Genomic DNA, 25,555 nt, shown 5'->3' on the forward strand with positions numbered 1-25,555 from the left:
CTCCATATAACATCGATATGGACCCCCACTGAAAACTCGCGACTCGCCTCAAAAAATAGACTAAAGGCGGAAACTCTCGCTGCAGGACGCGAGACGGACGTGCCGCGGCCGGTATGGTCGGTCTAAACCAGACGTGGGCATTATGTGGCCCGGGGGCCAGACCCAGCCCTCCTGATGGTTCTGCCTGCCCAGGAGGTCTAAGACAAACCACACCATTTTACTTATGAAGCTAGAAATAATTAATGAGATGACCTAAATTGGCTGTTTGGAGTGATTTCCAATATAATAAATGCTGAAGAATAAGTGCACAGAATGTTATCTATCATTAATCTAGTGATCTAATTAAAGGTTATGACAATATTTCTTTGACCCCCGGCAACAATCTGGGTTTCTCATGTGGCCCCCCAGGAAAAATAATTGCCCACCCCTGGTCTAAACTGTTAACAAGCATGGGTGGATTAACCATATGGGCAAATGGGCATTGGCCCAAGTGGCAAAGGCACCAAGCAACTGTTTCTTTTTATTTTTTTGCCGCCCCCCCTGCCAAGTGCCCCAACGCCCCCCGCCCCAGCAACCAATTTGTGTGTATTTATTGTTGTGTTGTTTTATGATTAAATGTGCTTGCTTGGCTGTGCTGTGTCTCTCTATGCACTGCAGAGTCCTGCATTTAACTTGAAAGATCCCAGTGCCGCACCGGGCCGGCCCATTTTTATAGGGGTGATCTCCCCTAATGGCAAGTGATATGGCATCGTGTGAGAGGCGGCCCTCCCCTCTGCTCCGCTCAAAATGGCCTGCTCCATGTCACAAAGCGCGGAAGTGGAAAACAATTCCTTGTTAGGGTTGCAGTTTGATGCATATCGACTACAGGTGAAATGGACATAAAAAACAAACGTCTTAATGTTAGTATCAGAAACCTTTTCTGTTTCTCAAGCCTTTATGTTGATGGCAACCAAAAAGGAAAGAGACATTATAGTTCAACAGTCAGGTGACTTTTCGTGACAGTCATTGCCCCGGAAGTAAGTTCCCCATTCATTTTCTCCATAGACATTTAGAATACTGGAACCAAGCCAACCCGTGACCTATTGAATCACGAGTGACCATAAAACTATTTCTCCCGTTGTTATTTTTTGTTCTTGCTTGCCGAAACCCTAGGCTCGCCTGCTGCGGCTCAGCCGCTGCGTGGCCTCGCCCACAGCTCGGCTGCTGCGTGGCCTCGCCTGCACTATTGGCATGCGCAGCGCACAATTGCCCAACTTCGCATCACTGATGACATCACTGTCACTGATGATGTCACAATGCCTAGGACATCACTGATAATGTCACAATGCCTATGACATCATCAGTGCCTATGAGATCATCGGTGATGTCACAAGATGAGTTTGGTCAATAATGATGTCACTGATTGATCACTGATGATGTCATAGACATTGTGACATCATCAGTGGGACAAAAATTTAAAAGAGATTAAAAGAGGAGGAGGAGAGGAGGATTGGGTTTTACAGAATGTAGGGATAAATCCAGGAGGCGGTAATGCAACATAAAGGATGCCAACTGCCATACAACACCACAAAAGAAGAACAGATATTGCCCACTTGCTCCCTTTCATGTAAGGATATATATATATATATATATAGTATATATATATGTATATATATATATATATATATATATATATATATATATATATATAAACATACACGCACGCACGCACACACACACATACACACACACACACACACACACACACACAGACACACACACACACCTTTAGTTGAAGTTTAGCTGTAAGTGAACTCCCCCCCCCCCCCACCACCCACCCACACACACACACACACACACACACACACACACACACACACACACACACACACACACACCAGCCTTAACTGAAATGGCCACCTCCTCAATCAGAGAAGTTTGGTTAGGTTGTAACATTGTTCGGATGTTAAATCATAATGCATAATGCCTAATACCATGCCATAACACCTTGAAACATAGACACTGAAACTCAACTGAATTAATGTTATGTTTTGGGATTATATCCAGATCATTTCATAGAATAACAAGGTTGACAGGCTTCAAAATAATCAGTGGAGAGATTCAATCCGATGTTCTGGTCTTACCTTGTGTCCTTAGGGTGTCCAGTTGTGGGGTAGAGTAGCGACTGAGATCCATACCCCCCTGTGCAAGAGGGTCTCTTTTATAGGATGACATTTCCTGCATCATCAGCCCTGGTGACACGTTGCATTTGCAGTTCCACTTGCCATTCTCTTTTATCTTTTGAGGTCATCATCTTGTATCCAAAGGTCAAATACAAAATGTGTTGAAGCCCATAATATACAATACACTGCATGCACACACTACACACTCAACTAGTGTTGGTCAGGTCACTGCTGTCCCCCTACAATGGCTGTGTAATTAGATTTGCTCTCAACAACATGCCAGCCAGCACACAGTGGAAACAGTGAGTTGAATCATAAAAGAAACACATCACTATAAATATACACATGAAGGATATGTAAGAACTGCGTAAGTCGACCATTGTGTGTGAGTGAGTGAATGAGCGAATGATTCCGAATGTGGCTTTGTGTGTGTGTGTGTGTGTGTGTGTGTGTGTGTGTGTGTGTGTGTGTGTGTGTGTATGTGTGTGTGTGCTGGGGAATGTATTGCTAACATGATACCGACGTCAAAGACGCACGGAAGTATGTGGGCAGTGACGATAATAACGTTTGAAATGGACACATCTATTTACGTACGTCAATAGACAATGTAGTCGTCAAAACTTTGATGAGCCCTGTTCTAAATGCTGCTGCAGAGGCACTGACGAGAAGACGATTCTTGAATATTATTTTTATTCAATTTCGCATATTGCAACCAAAAAGACCAAAAACAATCCCAAAGACCCAGCATACACACATACACAATCCCTCTCTCACACACACACACACACACACACACACACACACACACACACACACACACACACACACACACACACACACACACACACACACACACACACACACACACACACAGAGACTCTGGTCAGATCAAGCACAATATTGATGTGGGTGGATCCCCACAGATGAGAAAGCAAGACAGGAAAAAACAATCAAACAAACAAACAAAAAGACAAAAATGAACCAATAATGAGAAGACGATTCTGGGGGAAAGAATGGATGCTTGCATTTTTCATCAGTGTCATCAGTATCGACCCCTATTGGTTGAACTGTGGAACTGAGGAAAAAGCCTGCAAACTGGCATTAACAACAAGCCTCAAAGTGAATGTGTTAAACCAACTGCACCACGTGAAACGGAATCCCCAGCTGAGGTACCATGTCATGCTAGTTGACAGCATATTGAGCAAACTTCAATCATCTTTCAGAAGAACTTCACTTTAACTTAACACTTTATTGTTCGAATACATTGAGGTCCATGAACACAAGTTTATTATCTAAAATAAATAATCAAATTAACATTTGATTGCATTCAATTTAATATTCAGGCATGTCCAAAGTCCGGCCCTGGGGGGGAACTGCGGCCCGTGGACAGATTTGAAGTGGCCCTCGGCCTTGTCTCTCAAAATATACTATAGGACGAATCAGCGTGACGTCACTGCCACCCAAAAATGCGTACTGTAACCCCGTGGCAGTTAACTAGTATGAGTTGTGCCAAACAAATGTTAATATCTCAAAAAGTATACATCACATCGCTTATATTTTGACATTCTGAGTGAGAGCAGAATTAGCTCAAGAGTTTGATGTATAATGCATGTCATGTTAAAGTTATGTGAACTGTCACAGTTTTTAAATTGTAAACACGGTCAGCCGGCTAGAGTCAGACGCTCAAACTCAGGCTTCATAGGGTTCCATTGCCGTTGCCACCCAGACCCAGTGACACAGTTTGTTTACCAAAATGTAGTCTCGCTGGCCAGCCTCCTCTCCCTTCCGTCCGAGGAGTCTGGCGCCGCAGGTCTCCATAGTGGGATTGTGATGGGCGGAGCTTAGCGGCAGTGCCCTTGGAAAATAGTTTCCAACAATACAACTTACCGTTTTCAGCGTGTAGCAACGAGCTAGCGTGTAGGTTTCTGCCGTTAGCTTGCTAGCTAGTTAGCATTGTTGTTTTCACTGAGGCGGCAGGGCACTATTTACAGCGACACACAGAGAGGAGGGAGCGGAAGCCGCTCTGATTGACATGGTCGGAGCCAATGACAAAGCTTGTAATAAGGCGGGAGCGGACATCCGGCTGCCACCGAAACAGTCGCCCCAATGGGAGAGCAGCTGTAGAGCAGGGGAGGGTTTATCCCTGTTGCCTGTTTCCGCGGTGCCAGACTCCTCGGACGGAAGGGAAAGGAGGCTGGCCAGCGAGACTAACCAAAATGCTGCTCAGCTGATCCCTCGTATATGTGGCCCGCCCTCCACACAGTATTGGTTAATCAAGCAAGTTAAATTAGCATTTTTCCCCTTCACCTAACGATTACAGCACTATCATACAGTTTGTACAAGCACCAAGTAGGAACAGCACATGCAGAACTAATGTTTTCAGATGGTAAACAAAGTACAATTGTATGTTATTTTTTATTTTTTATAACCCATATGATGCGAGAAGCAGTTGTCCCCCTGGCATTTTCATATTATCTCATCTGGCCCCCATTCAAAAAAGTTTGGACATCCTGCAATATGTAAACTAGTAAAAAAAAATCCCTTACATTTAAAATTGTTAAAATATTAAAGTGACAATTGCCCTTTTACGTCATATGGAGTCCATGGCACTGTAAATGATAGATAGTTTTATTTTTCCTCAAAGAGGAAATTCTTTTCCCCAGAATAAATAAATTAGGTTGTGGTATTACTGAAGTTTTCAAACATAACTGAATAACATTTTTCAAGTTAAAATAATGAGCACCTTTAGCAAATTATACTTGATTATTAAATGTGACCATATAAAAAAAATACTGTATACTGTATAAATACATTATCATTCCCAGTGACCAATAAATAAGTTATCATAATTGCCCCGTCACCACACCCAGTCCCTGACAACGTTCCTGTCGTGCTGTATCACATTCCTGTCGTCCTTCATGTCTTCCTGCATCTCCTCAGACCATGGAGGGCGTGCTTCATGTCTTCCTGCATCTCCTCAGACCATGGAGGGCGTGCTTCATCTCCTCAGACCATGGAGGGCGTGCTTCCAAGCAGCTGGAAGAAAGAGAAGAGATACTTCTTAAGCATGAACAACAAACAACACTATTGGGTCAAAACCTGCAATTACCACCCGCTGAGAAATGACTGTGGAAAATTGTAACTTTGTTGTTCAAAGGTGCACTACTGGAACTCACACACTGAGAGAAGTAAGCATGCAGGGCCAGACTAGCTGGCCCTTAAAGGAACACTCTGCCCATTTTCAACCAGCTTTGTATCATTAGAACATCAGTAGTATATCAGAAAACTGTAAACTGTTTTGAAGTCTGTCATTTAATTTGACAGTTATTGAGTGTTAAAGTGTGGACCAGTGACATCACTGGTCCACACTAACTCAAATTAATAACTCATTAACTCAAATCAACTCTCAATAACTGTCAAACTAGATGAATGATGAAGGAGTTGTCTGTCAAGGCAACTACGCCCGCCCATGCTCCCGCCCCTGCTAAAGACTGGGTGAAGAGTTGGGGCCAGACCGTCACGCAGAACCAAATGAAATGTGAGTTCACGTGACGGGCTGGTTTACCAGGCTAGGGCCAGACTGCCCGGTTTGTCAATTCTGCAGAATACTGTGTACAGCTGCCATCTACTCACCACATTTAGATAAGGGATATTCACAAGTGACAGCACAAATCCCAACGCCATGGGGAAGAAGGACCTACGGAGGAGAAGACAACCATGTACTAGGAAGTACGGAAACAGGGAAATTCAACAGATAGCCTAGTGTCACTTAGCCTACTTTAAAATATTTTATTTGCAGGCTGCTGTGAAGATAAAAAACAAAGGGAGAGGTAACGTTTCTGAACCAACATGTTTTCCACCTCCAGACGCTCCAGTGCCCAACAGCATTATGCTTTCAATCAAAAAAGATTTTTTTTTGCAACAAACAAACAAACAAACAAACACACACAGACACACACACACACAAACACACACACACACACACACACACACACACACACACACACACACACACACACACACACACACACACAAAGGAGTGATACACGATAGCAAAATTAAGAGTTGTACACACTTCCGTAATCCGTATTCCCAGTGACATTTATTTGACATTCAATTAAATTTCTCACAATTTCCCCACCCTTTTGTCACCAGCCCAATCTCTTAAAAAGAAGTACAAATAACACGGTTTTGCACTATTAAAATTTAATGTAGAGTGAATAGACCTTATTCGATAACCCCGGACGGCGCCATATTGTTGACAAACCGCAGCCGTAACGTAGTCTGGCCGAGCGTATAGCAACAGTTATGGCTTCGTCAAAGAGAAGTGATGAAAAAATAAGTTTGGTCGAAGGTGCGGACCCCTATAAAAAACTGACTTATATAGTAAATATAACTCATTATATTGCCAGGTATAACGTACCGGACATTGTGAATACAGACAGCATTGGCATAGGCTACACATCTCTGACGCTTGCTTGCATGAGCCCAATGGTTTGCTACTAACGTTAGCCTCTAGTCTCTTTCCCTTCACGTTTGTGGACAGTAGCTAGTAGCTAACACCTGGGCTTTTATTGCTGCTATTACTACAGACAGCCGTGTATTATTACACAGCACACCATCGCTGTTGTAAAATAGCTCCTGACGCAGTAAAAACGGCATTAAATAGGCTAGTAAGTAACGCTGGCTAGCGTCCTAAGCTATGACAGCTGTCAGTCACTTTTAAACAGCGCGCTGCAGAATGTCAACAATATGGCAGCGGTGGGCGTGCCCGTACGTGAGTGACGTCAATCGAATAAGGTCTATACACAAGTGTAGTGCAGTGTAGCCTATACGCTGGCCACTGCACACATGGTAACGATGTGCCCAGGGTGGCACCATCGCCATCTGGTGTTCATGTAAATCGTGACCCCCCCCACCATTTAATTTCCTTTCATCTATATATATATGTAAGGGATAATGTATTGTGAGCCGGTGATTACTGGCGAACTAATGACCGACAGGTGAATGATTGAGCCCGACGCGCAGCGGAGGGCTTAATCATTCACCTGAGGGTCATTATTTCCAGTAATCACCGGCTCACTATACATTATCCCGCTTAGAACACGGCCTACAACTAAATTATTTCAGTAATCTGACAAAAATAATTATTCAAATAGATTTTTTAATAGCGTTTTCAACGACAAAGCGGTTTCATTCGTAATTGGCACACAAGACACCACAGCTGCAACTGGTTGGCCTAATTACTGTAGTAGTGTCTGCAGACAAAATGCTCTTATCAACTGATTAATCCAGGTGTGGCAGAGCAGCGGTCGGTTGTCGAGAAATAATGACCGGTGAATCTTGTTGATTGACCAATCAGAATCGAGTATTCAAGAGAGCCGTGTTCTAAATATATATATATATATATATATACTGGGTTGGGAATATCTTGTTGTTGGGCGTAATTGCAGTACATCTTACTCTGCTCAAAACTGGCTCCCTCTGGTCTAACCCATTTCTCTCCTAGAAACCCCCTCATCTGAACTTACCTGAACAAGACCACAAATCCATAAGTCTCCACCAGCATGCCGATGACTGGCCAACGGCACAGCACCAGGACCACACCTCCCAGGAAGAAGAAAGAGCCTCGAAACTTGTGTTTTTGGAAGAAGAACAGGGCTGTCCTCCGTAAGCCAATGATGCACGCCAAGCCTGTCAAGAAGAGGATCTAGAAAGGAAATGAACATCAAATGTATCCATACTGTACCTACTTACAGTATCTTCACAAACGTGCACCAATTACGTTTTTAAGCGTAAATGCATTTTTTTTAACACGATTTTCAGAAAACGTTTAAAAAGTCCTAAAGGTGGTGCTCGTTTGCGAGAAGTATCCTGCTGAACACAAATGACCACCCATAAACTTGTGTTAATCACAGGCCTTATTCCATGCATTTAATCAAAATCCCTCCTACTAAAATCCCATAGCCTTTCCCCCCTAAGAACCAACATGGAGGCGATTTCTGGTCAAGCCTACAAAAATAGGTCATCACCGCGGTACTCTATGAAGGCTACTGTGTGTGTGTCATGAAGAACTTTAGAAAGCTACTCACATTCCCAAATGCCAACAAGACAGAGTCAAAGTGCAGCAGCACACCAAAGAGCAGGAAAAATAAACCAAACCCCGTCAGACCGGCACCGATTTCTGGAAAGACAGACACAGACAAGGGAATAGAGAAAGATGACCAATTAGGTCTAATATATTTGTTCCAGCAAGGTGGTTAAAAAAAAACACAAAACAAAACTCAAAAATTGAATTGAATTGAAAATTTGCGTTCCGCTATAAACACTGTGTATCTGGTTCTTGTGCATACATGACATGTATGTTACATCTCCAATGCTCTGTGATGTCCATCTGAAATCAACTTACCGTAACCTAACCTAACCTAACCTAACCTAACCTAAAGGGAAATGGCAATTACGTAGTGTTTTAGTGTAGTAGTGTTTTCATTCTCAATTTTGATATAGGAAAAGATTGACCATTCACTTTTTTTAAATACTTTTCTCTCTTATGTTTTTAAAATAATACTAATAATACTAATAATACTAATAATACTAATAATACTAATAATACTAATAATAATAATAATTATTATTATTATTTAAAATAATTATTTAAAATAAATCATGAATTGTATCTCAATAGGCTACTTTCAACTTTGCAGCATTGGTGTCTACGCAGCATTTTATCTAAAAGTTCAAAGTCTGCATCGCCACATCTTTCCACTGCTCGCTATATAACCCATCAATAAAGACACTACTCGGGGGATTCCCGCCTAACACTAACGATGTCCTCCCTGAGCCAAATGTCAAGGTTTCATGTTGAAGTCACACGTTAAACGGTAGGGAGGTGAAGCACTTACTCTGAAACTCTGTGATGGCCAGCATGGTGATAATCCTTTCTTTCTTCCCTCTTCGTCACTGCGGCCTCGCTCCCACTCCAACACAGTCTGGCTGTTTCCACTGTGATCCACGGGGAGAAATGAACGCTCACTGCGTTTCCCCCAGCGTGAACTTTGAGTCTGGACCTGTGAGGTGAACATTAACCAGACCTGGAGCAGCAGCCTCAGCCTGACAATCAGCCTGACAATCAATCATTCAAACTGATTGAATTGATTTGTTATGCGATGATCTAATTTATCTCGGCTTTTGGCTTCATGATGCATTCAAGGGCATCGTGTGTCAACTGATACTGTTTGTCTGCCCTTTTGTCTGGTCAGAACAGACCTATCCGGGTTTAGGGTTTTGAACTTGACTGTATACACAGCTCTGAACTAGGTTCAGACCAATATAAATGGGCCAATAGTTTAGTCTCTGCAGTGGTTTTCCTTACAACAGATGTGTGACCAATCATTTCATGGTGGTGTGAAAGGATTTTACTCAACAGTCTATAAAAGCTGCATGAAACCTGGCTGCACTCGACTTTAGGGGGCACGGTGGTGCAGTGCTAGCGCTCTTGCCTCAGAGCAAGAAGGTGCTGGGTTTGATTCTTGCCTGGGAGGCTGTTGGCACTGGGGTCATGTCTCCACATGCCTTCGGTGCCTGGTGCCCAGGTGGGCTATCTCGTGAAAAGGGCCTTTTCTGTGTGGAGTCTTCATGTGCTCCCCTAGCTGAGGTTTCCTCCAGTGTGTTACGTGTTCCTACGTTTTCCCCCAGACGCCTTTCACGTGTACGGTATATATCATAATATTCATTCTTATTGATAATGACTGGTTTTATCTGTGATCAGGGGAGATGTACGGGCAAAGTGGCGCCCCCTTGTGTCTATTTTGGGGGCTGTCATAGAAGTTATAAAATGGCCGACCGGACTTGCGGGCAGTAGCTAATCGTGCGTTCCTTTATCGCAAAATAACTGGGATGTGGAGGCTAAATGACATCACATCCGTTTTGTTAGCGTTCCATTTGCAGAAAACTTGAGCTGGGAAGTTCACTGTTCATTGGTCAGATCCAGTCGCTAGCCAGGCTAGCCATTGTTAGCAATAACAATTGACAACATGGCATTTTGCGCATACAAACACTGCAGCCTCATGTCCACACAGATAGAAGTTAGGCAGTGCTGTGTGTACAGCTGATTTAATGCAACACAAACAAAACAGAAGTGCTAAACAATATTACTACGATTACTACTACTGTTGTTGCGCGGCGCAGCCATCTTGGATTTTTGAGGTTGGGGCTGCTGAGTCTCCTACGAGTTTGGAATGGGAAAGCTCCGATGACGTCACCGCCCAGCTCATGACCTTTGAAGTCGTAAGATTACCAGTTCCCAGTTATAAAGGAATGCACGATAAGGAAGCCCATTCACAAGCCTCACGCCAGCTTGTTGACAGCCTATGTCACTGTAGAGTGTTGTGCACCACTGTGTCTTTTGGTTTTGTTCCATTTTCTGGAACGATTGAACGCAAGAGGCATTGAGGTGTGGAGGCCTCATTCCAACCTCGACGACTGTTGAACTAATCTTCTACAGGTTGGAGTCTGTTTTTTTCCTGCATTCCGACTTGTCTTGAACACGCAATTAGCCAATTTGAACTAAAGACACTGATGACCAGGGGACGACTGTCGCCAAGAGACTTATTCTTAAGGAGTGGAAGTCCCCCTCTTCACCTTCCTTCCAGCTGTGGCTGACGGACATGATTTCGGTTATACATACTGTATGGAGAGACTCCGGTTTCTGAGGATCAATTCACTTAAGAAATTCTCTGAGGTCTGGGATCCGTTTCTGGCCTATTTGGACGAAGTTAGAGGTGACCGGTGACTCGCCTGGCTGACTCTTTATGGAGCCCTTGCGCGGGATCCCACGCACATTTCTTGCAAGCACATTGACACTTTATGTGGCTGGTATCACTATGCATGCTGAAAAGTTGATATATGTATGTTTTTGTTTTTGTCTTTGTTTGAGCCTGTTGTTCTGTTCTGTTTTGTTCTGAAAATTGTAAAATAAAAATAAATAAAAAGACACTGATGACATCACAGTTGCTCGAGTGACATCACTGGTAACATCACAACAATTGCTCGAGTGACATCACAATTGCCCAAGTGGACATCACTGATGACATCATCACTGTTGATATCGCTGATGACAGCACAATTGCTCAAGTGGACCTCACTGATGATGACATCATCACTGCTGACATCACAATTGTGATTGAACCACACCGCCACAGCAAGCATAGACCACCCACTTAGCCTATTTTAACTAAGAAGATTTGCAAAAGGATAATGCGAAACTTAGCTCACACAGCTGCCAGCACATTTGTGTGTGTGCGTGTGTGCGTGTGCGTGCGCGTGCGTGCATGTGTATCTGTGTGTATGTGTGAGAGAGAGAGAGTTAGTGTGTGTCATAACTTGTTTTTGGTCCTTCTCCTTTGTCGATTTTCTTAAAATACCTCTTCAATGTCATATTCTGTTCCCCTGCCACTGATTGGGCATTGATATTAAATTTATACTGTTTAATAACAATCGAAAAAGTTGCTCGTAGCTGCTTTAAAGATTTGACACAAAGAAGACAGACACATATCCCAGCCTCCCAGAGGACTCACCCAACCCTTTACTTGATGCATTGAGCCTGATGACTCCAAGGAATGCAAACTACAAAGCATTTCACGCACAAACCCACAGACAGACACGCCCAAATCAGATGAAGAAATGTCCCAGGAGCCTCCGGGGCTTCAAGCAATTTGTGGATTGTCTGGCTTTCATTTGAAATAATTTATGAGGTGTTCAGTAGCTATGTTCTCATTATCATTTATCATCTGATGATTTAGGTTTATTTGTGAAAGTCTTTTCCAGTTACTGTTTCGGTGTGTGATTTATTCCATATGTTGTTAATTGGTTTATTACGTTTAACAGTACAGAATACAATTTGGAGACAGTATGCTACAGGTTCACTGGTTGCTGCCCCCCACGGAAAGCCAGACTAGCTCTCTACTGTACATGAAGCAGACCACACACACAGCTGCAGAAAAACGATGTGCCTGGGAGTCTGATCTGCATCTGCTGCTGTCAATCTTGGCATGTATGGGAAGCTGATTTGAAATCAATAATCACAGATCACGAGTGGATGAACACGGCTAAGGCATATTAAAAATATGTCTGGAGAACTCAAAACAAAGTTGGTTCAGATGAAAGCATCATATTGTGGAAAACAGAATTTCCCTTGCCTCTCTGATTATAAAAGAGTTGTGATATTGTGAAAGTATCCAAACAATCGAAAGCGTTTTTTCTAAGCGGTTGAGCAGTTGTTATTGTTAGTTGCTCCTAGATTTGTGGTGCCAGCTCTACAGATGGGAATTTTTGGTGCTGAGTGAGTGAGTGAGTGAGCGATCAAGGCACACCGTTGGGTGGCCAGAACACATGGCTAGCATGTGTAATGTAAATAAACAAATAAATAAATAAATACTGTAAGAAAAATCTTGTAAGAAATTGTTTTGTAAAAACAAATTGGAAAGCAATTGCAATTGCCCCCCCCCCCCTCCCTCCCCAACACACACACACACACACACACACCCCACACCTAGCGCAGCCCCCCAGAAGATCTTCCTTGGGGGTGGTCCGCAGGCCGAGCATGACCCACGGAAGCTGGTCCACCCATCCACTGCTCGTGAGGCTGGCCCGAAGGACGGCTTTCATGAATGATGAAAGTGCTCACACAGTCCATTAGACGGGTACGCTGGGGTTGGGTGGTTCACACATGCCAAATGGAGACATGTTGAGAAAATTAATAATAATAATAATAAATTAAAAATTGATGAGTTGTAATGATGGAGGGGGAGGATGATTAGCAGGTGAAAGCGAGTTTGAAGAGGTGGGTCTTGAGGGCCTGTTTATAGAGTAGTTACCTGGCGGATGTGGGTGGGGAGGGCGTTCCAGAGGGAGGTTGCAGCAACTGAAAAGGCCCTGTCGGCCCCTGCAGGTCCGGAGCTTGGTCCTCCGGGGTTATCAAGCTGTTAGTGTCAGTGGACCTGAGGCGACGGGTAGGGGTGTGGCGGAGGAGGAGGAGGTAGGGAGGGGCCAGGTCGTTGAGGTCTTTGTAGGTGGTGAGTAGTATTTTGAAGTCTATCCGGTGTTTAAAACCTCTTCTAAAGCCACCTATTTCTGAAGAAAATGGTGAAAACGACATACCCAAACTCAAATGCTTACTGTGGCTGAACCGCTAGGGTTACAGACAACTAACTGCCTGACCTTTTCTGAAAGGTAAGACTTTGAAGTTTCTGTTCCAAGTGTCAGAATGACTCTATGTGTTACTGACCCTGAGCAACACCAGCTCAAACACAGTGGTTGATTCTCGCCTAGAATAAAAAACACTTTTAGAGTGTAAACAGTTACCTGTGGTTGTTGTATTTATGGCTAGAAACCCAATGGAGACATAGCCACAGCCACATCCCAACTCAAAGAAGATGAAAAAATACCAAAACATGAGTATTTGGCACTGGTTTTTGTAGGGAGATACCTAGGCGGATTTCCAAAAAGCCATTATAAAAAGCCATTTGAAAAAGCCAAATAATCTGAAATGTTGTCTTTGTCTTTGTACAAAGACAGCTATAACTTCTGCTGTGTTGATCTGATCTGAAAAAGGAAGACATGGTTCGATGCGCAAGATTCAGCCGGGTAATTTGGTATGTAGCATGAACAGCATTGTTCAGAATTAACTACCTAATTAATCACATAAATGACAGATGAACAGCAAAAAATCTGAAACGCAACGCCGGGGTTACGGTGCCAATAGAAAAAGCAGATTAGAGGAGGTACGGTGGGGTCGGCAAAATGGCCTTTCTGTGTGGAGTTTGCATGTTCTCCCCGTGCCTCCCGGGGGTCTCCTTCATATAGGAACCCCCTTCACAAAAACATGCAACATCCTGGTTGCTTATATGGTTCCTCCTCTGATCGTTAAGGGCGCCTGTTCAGAGGGAGGGGAACTGGTTGGAATAGCGTGAACCTCCCACGTGCTATGTCCTACCGGTGAAGCTTCCTCGGGCAGGTGAAAAGAAGTGGCTGACTTGACTGCCCATGTCTCGGAGGATGCATGGAATCAGTCTCGGCTCTCCCCAGATCGGCAGAGGATGGAGTAGCAACCAGGATTGAGTAATTCAAATGAGCACTAAAACGGGGGATAAAAATGGGATAAAAAAATCGAGAAAAAAAACATTAAAAAAAAGAAAAAAAGAAAAAGCAGATTGCATGGAGTGCTATACTTGGGTGTGGAAAGGTATCCTTCTGGTGCAAGTCTGAATTTCAGACTGAATTTCAGACTTGTCGTGATGAAGGCCGTGAGGCTGAAACGCGTAGGCAATGTTTTTAACTTTCTGTAAATGATAGCCAACTAAGAATAAAGGCTTTTTTAACATACTACCTTCTTGAGTGCCTCAGATCTCTTCAATCTATCCGGTGTTTGACTGTCTGGGAGCCAGTGGAGTTTGTGAAGGACAGGGGTCATGTGATCTCGGCGACGGGTGGAGGTGAGCAGGCGAGCAGCGGAGTTCTGGACATATTGCAGTTTATTGAGAATGTTGTTTGGTGAGCCGTAGAGGATGCTGTTACAGGAGTCGAGTCTTGAAGTGATGAGGGCGTGGATGAGGGTTTCGGCAGCGGAAGGGGACAGGGAGGGACGGAGGCGGGCAATGTTCCTGAGGTGAAAGAATGCAGTTTTGGTGATGTGGTTGACATGGGGAAGGAATGAGAGGGTGGGGTCAAGGATGATTCCAAGGTTGCGGACGTGGGTGGAGGGGGTGACGATGGAGCCATCAATGTCGAGAGAGAAAGTCTGAGCGGATCGGGTGAGGGAGTTTGGGCCGATGAGTAGAATTTCAGATTTGTTGCAGTTGAGTTGGAGAAAGTTTTGTTGCATCCACATTTTTATGTCTGTAAGGCAGGTGGCGAGGGTAGAGTGGGTGGATGAGGTGATGGTCTTGGAGGAGAGGTAGAGTTGGGTGTCATCTGCGTAACAGTGGAAACGGAGGCCATGGTGACGGAGAATTTGACCGAAGTATGTACAGGATGAAGAGGAGGGGGCCGAGTACTGAACCTTGGGGGACACCATGAGTGACTGGGGCGGTGGAGGATTGGCAATGGTTTATGGAGATGTATTGATGTCTGTCGGAGAGGTAGGAGGTGAGCCAGGAGAGGACAGTCCCGGAAATACCAAGGGAGCGAAGGGATGAGGATGGAATGGTTGATGGTGTCAAAAAATGTGGTCAAACAATTGATTAATACTGTGTGTGTGTGTGTGTGTGTGTGTGCGTGTGTGTGCGTGTGTGAGGGTGCGTTCATGCGTGTGCATGTGTGTGTGCATGTGTGAGGGTGCGTGCGTGTGTGTGTGTGCATGTGTGACCGTGCGTGTGTGTGTGCGTGTGTGTTTGACGGTGCGTGCATGTGTGTGTGACGGTGTGTGTGTGTGACGGTGTGTGTGTGTGTGTGTGCGTGCGTGTGTGAGGGTGCGTGCGTGCATGTTGGCTTGGCTGCTTTCATAACTGGTCTCCTGGCTTGCACAGTCATGAGCAGGTCATACACTGTATTTTAATGGTGTCATGGTCACAGTGTCTGATGCAATAACTTCATGAGTTCCCAGCAAACACTTCCTCGACGTGTCGACGTTATCGGTGCCAATCGACGTCGGTTGATTCAAGGGTAGATCTGACAGGCTGATTTGAGAGTTTATCTGGGAGAGACATCGCTAAAAACCCAGAGGTGGAATCGAACCACACGGAAACTTCTGATTGCGAAGCATGCAGCCGCCACTCCACTATGAAACTCACTAAGCCCCTATAGTGGTAGATTGGTTAAGCTGCGTGCTTCGCAATCAGGAGTTCCGTGGTTCGAATCCACCTGTGGGTTTGAAGGATTGAAAAGAAATAAATTCATAAATAAATCTGTCCAGAAAAACGTCAGCCCTCGGGCCCAACATTGAGTAGAGGTTGAAATGTATGCTGGGTTGGTCCTGTAGGCTCGCTCTCCGTCTCCCCACTCAGGAAGAGTTTCTATCCAACAGAGACAGTGAAAGCTAGAGCAAATAAGCAGCACCAGAGAGTGCTGATGAGAGCCCGGGAATGGACCCGGCCCAGTGGGAGGTTGTGGAAGCAGCAGGTCCGTAGTGTGGGATTTCATATCCTGCTTCTGATCTGTCCTCACCCTCGAGCTAACCTGTCAAATTGTCAGCCGACGTTTGTGTCCCCGTCACACATTTTCATGACAATGCACCGTGGGCTATATTTTATTCATTGACATATTAATTCACTATGAAGCCCAGACAAAAATTGCTCCCTTCACCTGCATTATAGCCCACTGTAAAGGTTTTAATAGCAGTGACTTATTTCCAAGGCTTGCAAATAGGCCTATATTGTCCTAATAATCACATAGAATTAGAGCTATAGAGAATAGCGTCTCACTTATTTACAAAAAATAATAATTTCATTTTCATTTGAATCTTCACTCAAAATCAGTGGAGCTAAATATAGAGACGGGGCTAAATATAGAAACGGATGTCTGAAAAGCCTAGTCGTAAAACTTTCCAGGTTGTTTTTGCAGGCTTGTAAATGCAGAACGAAATATTTGCGATTTCACGTTTGCGTGCCGTGCCGCCCGTAGAGGAGTTCACTCTCTCAGAAGCTGGTTGCCAGCTCACAGCTGGGGAGGAAAACCTCGCATCCTGCCCGTGATAACAGGAATGTGCTGAAGGAGTTATTACAGAACATAATGACAGATGGTGATGATGTACACAGGCAATGCTGCAAGATGAATGCACACGTGAACATGTGAACATGAAGTTGTCACGCAAGTTTAGTATGTGCAGAGACGGAGTGATGTCTCCATCACTTCATGTTCAGAGCACACTGCACACCACTTTGTACTGCTTTCTACTGGTCAAAATACAATATATATATATATATATATATATATATATTAGGGCTGTCAATCGATTAAAATATTTAATCGCGATTAATCGCATGATCTACCTTAAACCGAGGTAGGCTACCTTAAACCTGAGAGCTTTGTGCAAAGATGCACTGTTCATATGGGTAGCTATTATCATTAGTATGGGTAAGTATTTGGCCATTGGTAATATTTGTTATTATTGCTACTAGTTACTGGGAATAGACATCTCTCAGGCTGCACTGTGAAGTTAATTGGTGCTATCCTCTACATCTCTCGAGCCACAGACAGGAGAAGCTGCGTGCATGCTCTCTCCCCCCTCTCTCTTTCTCTCTTTCTCTCTCTCGCGTTCCCGTTCCTTTTAATAGTGGCGTTAAAAGGAATATGAGTTAACGCGCGATTAACGCGTTAACGCTGACAGCCCTAATATATATATATATATATATATATACATATATATACTGATGTATACTGAGTCAGGGCATGGGCATCACAGCTAGCGCTGTTCATAGGGAGCACACGTTTCACCTTTGACCTCCTCATAAGGGTGGCAGTTGTGTCTGCCACAGCCACTGGTCTCCAGGCCAAAGAAAGATCAGAATGGGGGTCTTGAATGGTTACTAGCAGGTCCTACAATCCATGTAGTTTCCCCCCGGCCTTTATTTGTGTAGAAGGAATCCAGTCTGTCTTTGTTTTTCCACTTTATTCATTCAGACATACACACAGAGTTTGATGAACAAAGTCTGTAGAATATCATCAAGGAGCCTATTGATAAAGAGCAAGGGTGAACAATTAACCTCAGTAGCATCAGTGTTTTGGCAGTGATCCTCATTATCAATAATGATTAAAATAACAGCAGTAATTATTATAGAATCATTCCAAACAGCGAGACATGTTTTTTATCATACGAAATACTGTGGGAATCCAGAAGCATCTAGAGAAACACATATTATATTATACATGTATTATATGTATTGTATACATTCACTTTATTGCAAGGTTTTCCTAAAGCAAGCATAGTGATTTTCTTTTCATTTTTTTGCATAGTTCAAGCAGTTTCTGTATTTCCCCCAAAGTAGCAACAGTTAAGATTCATATTAAGATACTGTAATTGAAATCTGAAAGATTATGTACATTGACCAATGTTCTAAATATTCCTTTATTTTCATCAGCCATAAATGCTACATCTAGTATCAAATATTGGACACCGCTTTTTGGCTGTTTCGCATTTCTTAACGCATCTGATGCCAATTGCTCCAAAAATATCTATATTTCGAGTCCTCCAAGACAATTCTCAAAAGCAATAAATAAAAAAAATGTCATCAATAATCTCTCGTATTTGTGAAAAATGCAAAACATGTAATTGAGTGTAAAAATCGAACCTGTCAGGATATTCATCATCGAACACCCATGCCTCTAAAAAAATATGTACTGCCTCTTTTAACCATATTATTCCCTTTCTCAAAAAAAAAACTGAAAACAAGAAAAAATAGAAATATTCTCTTCAGACGTAGGTTTTGTGTTTGCTTTTTGCCTTGTGAGAGCCATAAACTGCTTATACAAGTTCCACGTTGTTCACTTTCCATTCCAACATGTTGTATCTGAAACAGAGTACGTACACACCTTTCTACAAAGACACATGTTTACTCTGGGTCACTTTTGCAATGAGATGAGTGTGTGGGGGGGGAGGGGGGGGGGGTAGGATGACAGATAGTTACAGATGGGGTGAGGGGGGGGGGGGGGGGGTTATGCACAGAGGCTATAGTATACAGAGTTCAAATGTGGAGGAAGTGGCAGTGGAGGGATTGAGAAACAGATTTGATCAAGAGACATGGCCAAAACACACAGGGACAGGTCTAACACACAGGCACAGGTCTAACGCAGAGGGACAGGTCTAACGCAGAGGGACAGGTCTAACACACAGGGACAGGTCTAACGCAGAGGGACAGGTCTAACACACAGGGACAGGTCTAACGCACAGGGACAGGTCTAACACACAGGGACAGGTCTAACGCACAGGGACAGGTCTAACGCACAGGGACAGGTCTAACACACAGGGACAGGTCTAACGCAGAGGGACAGGTCTAACGCACAGGGACAGGTCTAACACACAGGGACAGGTCTAACACACAGGGACAGGTCTAACGCACAGGGACAGGTCTAACACACAGGGACAGGTCTAACACACAGGGACAGGTCTAACGCACAGGGACAGGTCTAACGCACAGGGACAGGTCTAACACACAGGGACAGGTCTAACGCAGAGGGGCAGGGACAGGTCTAACGCAGAGGGACAGGTCTAACGCACAGGGACAGGTCTAAAACACAGGGACAGGTCTAACGCAGAGGGACAGATCTAACGCACAGGGACAGGTCTAACACACAGAGACAGGTCTAACGCACAGAGACAGGTCTAACGCAGAGGGACAGGTCTAACGCACAGGGACAGGTCTAAAACACAGGGACAGGTCTAACGCAGAGGGACAGGTCTAACGCACAGGGACAGGTCTAAAACACAGGGACAGGTCTAACACACAGAGACAGGTCTAACGCACAGAGACAGGTCTAACGCACAGGGACAGGTCTAACGCACAGGGACAGGTCTAACGCAGAGGGACAGGTCTAACACACAGGTCTAACGCACAGGGACAGGTCTAACGCTATACTGGGGACACATTCCTCTGGACTAACTCTTTTCCTCTCAGTTGGAAGAAATGGATGGCCTCCACTGGCCATCTGCCAATTCTGACAAATGCAAAAAGAGTTGCAGAACTCTTAGCGCTACTGTAATCACCATCACTTATCATAGTAATAATGTGCAACATTTTCATAATAGACTAGGAATCTCGTGCGCTAACACACACTCCATTCATAGAGCCCACCACTTATAGCCTCAGCTATTTGCTTGAGTGACATCACTGATGACATCACAATTGCTCAAGTGACATCACTGATGACATCACAATCGTGACAGACACTACTGCCGCCACCCACCCACCCACTTAGCCAATTTTATGTAATGCTGATACATGTTTTGCTACCATTTTGCTACTCTCGATTTAGTCTGGTTAAAACTGTCGCATACTCATGTTCTTCTTTAATTGTTGTTATTGAGTCTATTTCTGCAATAACTGCACTTCATGGCTGTTTAAACTCGATGTTGATGTTACTGCTCGAGGCGGGAGGCAGCCATTACTGTTTTGCCAGCGGTGATTGGCTGGTTACAATGTCAACTATGAGGCAGGTCCCTGATTGGCTAGTGCCCTTTGTAAAATCTGAAAGCGCCCAACCAGAGCTGGAGCCCAGGCAGTCCCACAGAATGAAACAGAATGTGAGTTCACGTGAGCGATTGATAAAACAGACTAACTCTCTATGAGCGATTGATAAAACATAATTGTAATTCAATCTATATAGCCGGTTCATGAAAGCTCTCCCATTTGTCATTCTTAAGGCGCACTACAGGTGTTTCCTGGGAGAAATCCTGGTGATTGATATGATTTATGCTTCCACTTTGTTTGTAATTAAATAGAAGAAGAACTGGGTAGGGACAAAAACCATCTTAGGTTTGTACATTTTTTTTTAACATATCATAAGTGAGATGTGTGTTTTCACTCAGCAAGCCTGATCTGATATATTCATCATTTGGGGTGTGGGCAGTGGGGTGAACCAGTTTGCTTTCCTCCAGATTCCAACTCATTACTGTACATGTACATCTCATGTTACTAATATGTCCATTCTAGGGGTGTCACCGTGTAAACGTGTACATGGATAACCGGACACTAAATCATATCCGTTTAGAAAGATCAATAACCAATTTCACGTCTTTTTCCCCCCTTTTAAATCAAGTTTTGACAATGACTTTACTGTATTTTGGACTCGCAATCATTCATTTCTCATCAAAAAATAAACTGTTTCGATGTGATAATGCCTGTATGCTACAGATGATAACTTTAACGTTACACTAAAGTGTTCACACACGGGGAAAATACATTTGACCAACGAAATCCTTTGTTTACAGCTGTCATGCCTCCATGAGCTCGCGTAGCTTGCTGCTAAAATGGGGGAACCCCCGGCTCATCAATTTGGTTTCTCTCCAATTTTGTAGGACAACCACCGCGAGGACTAGCCTACCTCAACAACGAAATGAAGGACAATATATGGCTTCAGATCACCCAGCAGCTGGGATTCGCTGAAGATGGTAATGTAGCTGTTATGTAAAGTAATTTACTTGCTAACGTTGTAACAAAAACCACTGTTGTAAACGGATGGAGCTAACGTCAGCCACTTGTATCCAATTGCTGCTGTATCCTAATGCTGCTTCTTTACCATCGAGGGTACGTTTCCTCAGGCAGAGAAAAGGTGCAGTCTCCGTTAAAAAGTCGCGTTTGGTGGAGTAAAACTAGATGAATCCATCATCTATCTGGTACCAACTACTGTATGAATCTATGGGTTTGGGAGGTATTTGAATCGTGAGCGTCCTCTAGCGGTTATAGCTCAAATGCGGTAAAAAACAACAACAGCTAAACGGTTACACGCTGGCAGAAGGTCCCAGGGACACGTTTAGAACATTTTTGTAACCGTTGACACCCCTAGTCCATTCATCACAAAATATTAAAAACATGGTTCAGACTTATGGCACTGCATGATATGATGAAATGTTGGTGTAATGCTACATGATAGCATTTTCCAATATATAACTCCTAGCAAATGACTGCATCAGTAGCCGCTGGCCAATCTTTACACAGACTAGTGTTTTCAAACTAGCAGACATGCACGTCTAAGGTCACTTCTATTTTCGCTGACATCATTCCACATACAATGTACCGTTCACGAATGAATCTTCAACACACTTTACCTATACGTCTCTAGACTCTAGGCAATCACTGAAGTCATGTCTTGAGCACTATGCTTAAGTCCGACGGATTGGATGCTAAACCTGAACGGTCTGTTAAACCAAATCCAGGACTTGGAAACAGTGGTGTGTTTAGTGAGGTGATTGCGTAACTTCAGGCCGACACACAGCTACACACACGTGTGGAAAAAGCACTATGTGTAGAGTGGGCACAGTGGAGAGGATGGAGGGGGCGGGGCGGAGATAGGCGTCACAGTGAGTTCACAAGGTGTCCTCGGCTCGTTAAGGGGTGAGGGGGTGTCCTCGGCTCGTTAAGGGGTGAGGGGGTGTCCTCGGCTCGTTAAGGGGTGAGAGGGTGTCCTCAGCTCGTTAAGGGGTGAGAGGGTCATAGTGTAAAAGTGTCAAAACGACCAGTAGGTGTGGGAGAAATGCCCAATCCTCCGTCCAGGTGAATGAACCGTAAGCCCTTACAGGGTAACACCGTTAGCCAATTCTCTTGTCGGCGCGGGTCGATATGGCGATGACGATAATACGATACTTTGTGGTTCTTTCAAAGGAGCCTTCTCCTAGGGCTTGAAGTCAAGAGGTCACATCCTCTTTATGGTTTCAAGCCTCTTCTTGGTTTAATCGAACTTGTTGTTGTTTACTTCTGAACATCTATGATATTCCTCTGGCCTCTTCCAGAACGCACTCTCTCTCTCTCTCTTCCGTCTATCCCTGCAGCTCTCTTCCTTGTCCATCCTTGCTGTGAGTCTCACAAACTCACCGTCCAAACCGTCAGTTCGAGGACTTCTTTGTCATCGTGCGAAACATCTTGGTAGTCCATCAGTGATCTCTCTTTTTGTAGATACTGTAGGGTCCTGAGCTAAAATGAGACAGAAGTGCTGTGTCACAACTTGAAGCTGGTAAGAGATCTGGAGACCTCCTCTCCAGGTTAGTTCAGTAGCTTCAGATGTGCCACTGAGCACACACACACACACACACACAGGGGGTCGTGGGTTGGATGACTCCAAAGAGGTTACACTCTACTGTAAATCATCTGCAGGAACGTGAAGGTGGCAATGGGATAGTGCCCTCTTGGGGTTGAGGGAAGTTAACTTTTAGTCTTTCTATCTCCCAGGCCTCCAGGGAACCTCCTTTGACAACTTGCGGTGCTTTTTGTCCTACTGGTTTAGGTGATAAAAAAAAAAAAGCAAACGCCATGTGTCTGGGGTCATGTCCAGTGAATCCTCAGAAAGGTGCTCCATCAAACTTAACAGCAGCCAGGGCCTGAGCTAGAGACAGAGACAGAGAGGGACAGAGACAGAGAGGGACAGAGACAGAGAGGGACAGGGACAGGGTACAGAGTGATGAGAGAGACTTCAGGACATCATTTCAGATCATTCCCTGTTGTTTGTGTGACACATAACTACTGTTTACAACCACAGGAGAGAACTATGTAAGGCAGAGATTTTCAAAGTGGGAGGTGGACCTCTCCAGGGAGGCTCCAAACAGTTGGAGGGGAGGCCCAGTGAATGGAAATGAAAAAAGAATATTATATTAGTTATCCAAAGAACAGCCTAAATGTGTGTAATTTGGTTAAAGCGATAGTTCAGAGATACAGTAGATTGGGGAAATTTGACAGTTTTTCCCACTTTCCCAGAGTCAGAAACTAATAAATGCCTTCAGTCAGACTTTTTTTTAATGTATTTGGTGCAGTCTGAAATGATGTCAAACATCAATATCAGGCCATCTTGGCTTAAGTTGAGAGTTGATGGGATCAAATAACACAGTTGTGCTATTTTTTCCAAGCTTTGTCTGAGACTTTGAAAACCCCTGATGTAAGCCATTTTGAGACGAATTAACTTCATTGGCAGGAACTGCAACGAGCTACGGCTATGTCTGTTGCAACATAGCCTACAAACCAAATGATAAATGTTCACATGTAGCTATCCATTTTTGATAGGATCCACTTCCCCCCAAAAAATCTAACTTTGAAAGGCCATCACTTTTATGCTGTTTGTCCGATTTGCCAGAAACTTTTTTTCCGCGTGTTCAGCTGACTCTGCTCTACAAATTTGCCTCAAGGACCCTCGAGGTCCACCTGGAACATTTTTTGAGATGTTTTGAAAGTTTTGGAAAACACATTTTTGGCATCTCCTCCTAGCCTGTTTGACCAATCTCCACCAACATCGCTATGTAGCATCTATGGACCAAGCGACAAGTTGACAGAAATGATAAGTCATGTTCACGGGTCCTGAATCCGAATCAAAGGTCTCTGAGGGGGGGTGACTGACTGGTGTTAGACCAAACTATGCAGCCCATATGATTTGGTTTCCCTTCCGGCCAAACGCGTCTCTGGTGGTCACAGCTTTCACTGGAACACCGATGCGTGAGGCAGATTCACCCCACTGGTTGTCCACGTCTGGAGGTCTGGAGCTAATCTACCTGGTGAACTGTCACGAACTGGATGACTAAACGACCAGAGAGGAGAAGTGACTTGTGTACGTTTGCAGCGCCTGATGAAAATAGATCCTTCAGCTTTGATTGACAGCAGGAAGCCCTGCTTTTGCTATTGTTGCTTTTCCTCTGCTTCCTGGTTTTGCTGGACCGTCACCATCGCTTCTTTGTAACTCTGGAAGTGCTGTCCTATTTCACAAGACGAGTAAGAGCGCCACCTATCATTATGACAGTGTAAACGCCGATTGCCGTGGAGTCATGTGATTGGCTGGGAAGCATTGTCTCGGAAATGACATTTGATAATGGCAGGCAAAGAGTTTCAATGTATTTTCGTCATTCCAACAATTTTGCAGCCCATTGACCCATGGAAAAGAAGAATGACTGCATTAACTGGATTAAATACATTTTATAGGAATAAATTGTGCAAGAGAGCGATAGCATGATTACTGGGGGGGGGGGGGTCATGGACGAAATATTCTTGACTATCCATAATCCATAATAACTTGAAAGGCCTCATCCTGTCACTGTGGTGGTGGTGCGGTCAGGATCCAAAATGCAGACAGCGATACAGAGACAGGAGCTTCACTTATTGTGGATTATTGGTGTATTTGTGTATTTTCCAGACAAAGGAAGAAATCAAAAGCATGAGCTGTTCACAGTGAACAGACACACGCAACAATGAACTGACAAGGACACATAGAACTAGATGACCTAGACAAGGAATCCCAAATACAAAGAAATAGAAAAACCTAGACAATAAGAAACAAGGCAACAGTCCACAGCCATGACACATCCCTTCATTTTCGAGAAACGACATGTATTTCTTATTTCTGGAATAACAATAATAATTATAGCTGCTGCGCAGCAATGGGTCGTGGCCGGGCAAGTCTCAAGGCTTTGAGCCTTGAGCCTTGAGCCTTGAAATCAGCTCAGAAGTGTCAAGTGTCAATACAAGAAGGAAGGTTGGCCATAATGACAATGAATCAGCACTTCCTGCCGCCCTTCAAAATAAAACAATTTAGAAGGTACAGGTACTGAATGCTGCTATAGTGCCCCCTAAAGGCGAAATGACACAATATTTATCCTATAGGCTCAGAGTACATCCTTCCACACCTGGACCAAGGTTGGTTAGGATCGCACGTTGTGTTCTAGAGTTATGGTGATTCTTGTGAAATTGGCCCCACCCACAGAAGTTTGGAAG

At 44.1% G+C, this 25,555-nt stretch overlaps 1 protein-coding gene and 1 long non-coding RNA gene across 2 annotated transcripts in view; one reads left to right on the forward strand and one right to left on the reverse strand.

Annotated features, from left to right (window-relative positions):
* Nucleotides 1-17,766: 17,766 nt before the first annotated feature.
* LOC310799435 lies at nt 17,767-20,070 on the forward strand. The gene is made up of 3 exons (XR_014553815.1): nt 17,767-19,588; nt 19,627-19,664; nt 19,697-20,070. It is a non-coding gene; the product is annotated as an uncharacterized lncRNA (long non-coding RNA).
* An 8-nt stretch (nt 20,071-20,078) lies between these two features.
* The window catches only part of plekha6 (pleckstrin homology domain containing, family A member 6), a 106,334-nt gene continuing 100,857 nt past the window's right edge, over nt 20,079-25,555 (reverse strand). The window contains exon 24 of the mRNA XM_083662017.1: nt 20,079-23,189. The gene's annotated coding sequence lies outside the window, so the exon portion shown is untranslated. The remainder of the gene's footprint in view (nt 23,190-25,555) is intronic.

This window comes from Poromitra crassiceps, assembly GCF_964638095.1.
Source record: "Poromitra crassiceps genome assembly, chromosome: 27".
NCBI classification, from domain to species: domain Eukaryota; kingdom Metazoa; phylum Chordata; class Actinopteri; order Beryciformes; family Melamphaidae; genus Poromitra; species Poromitra crassiceps.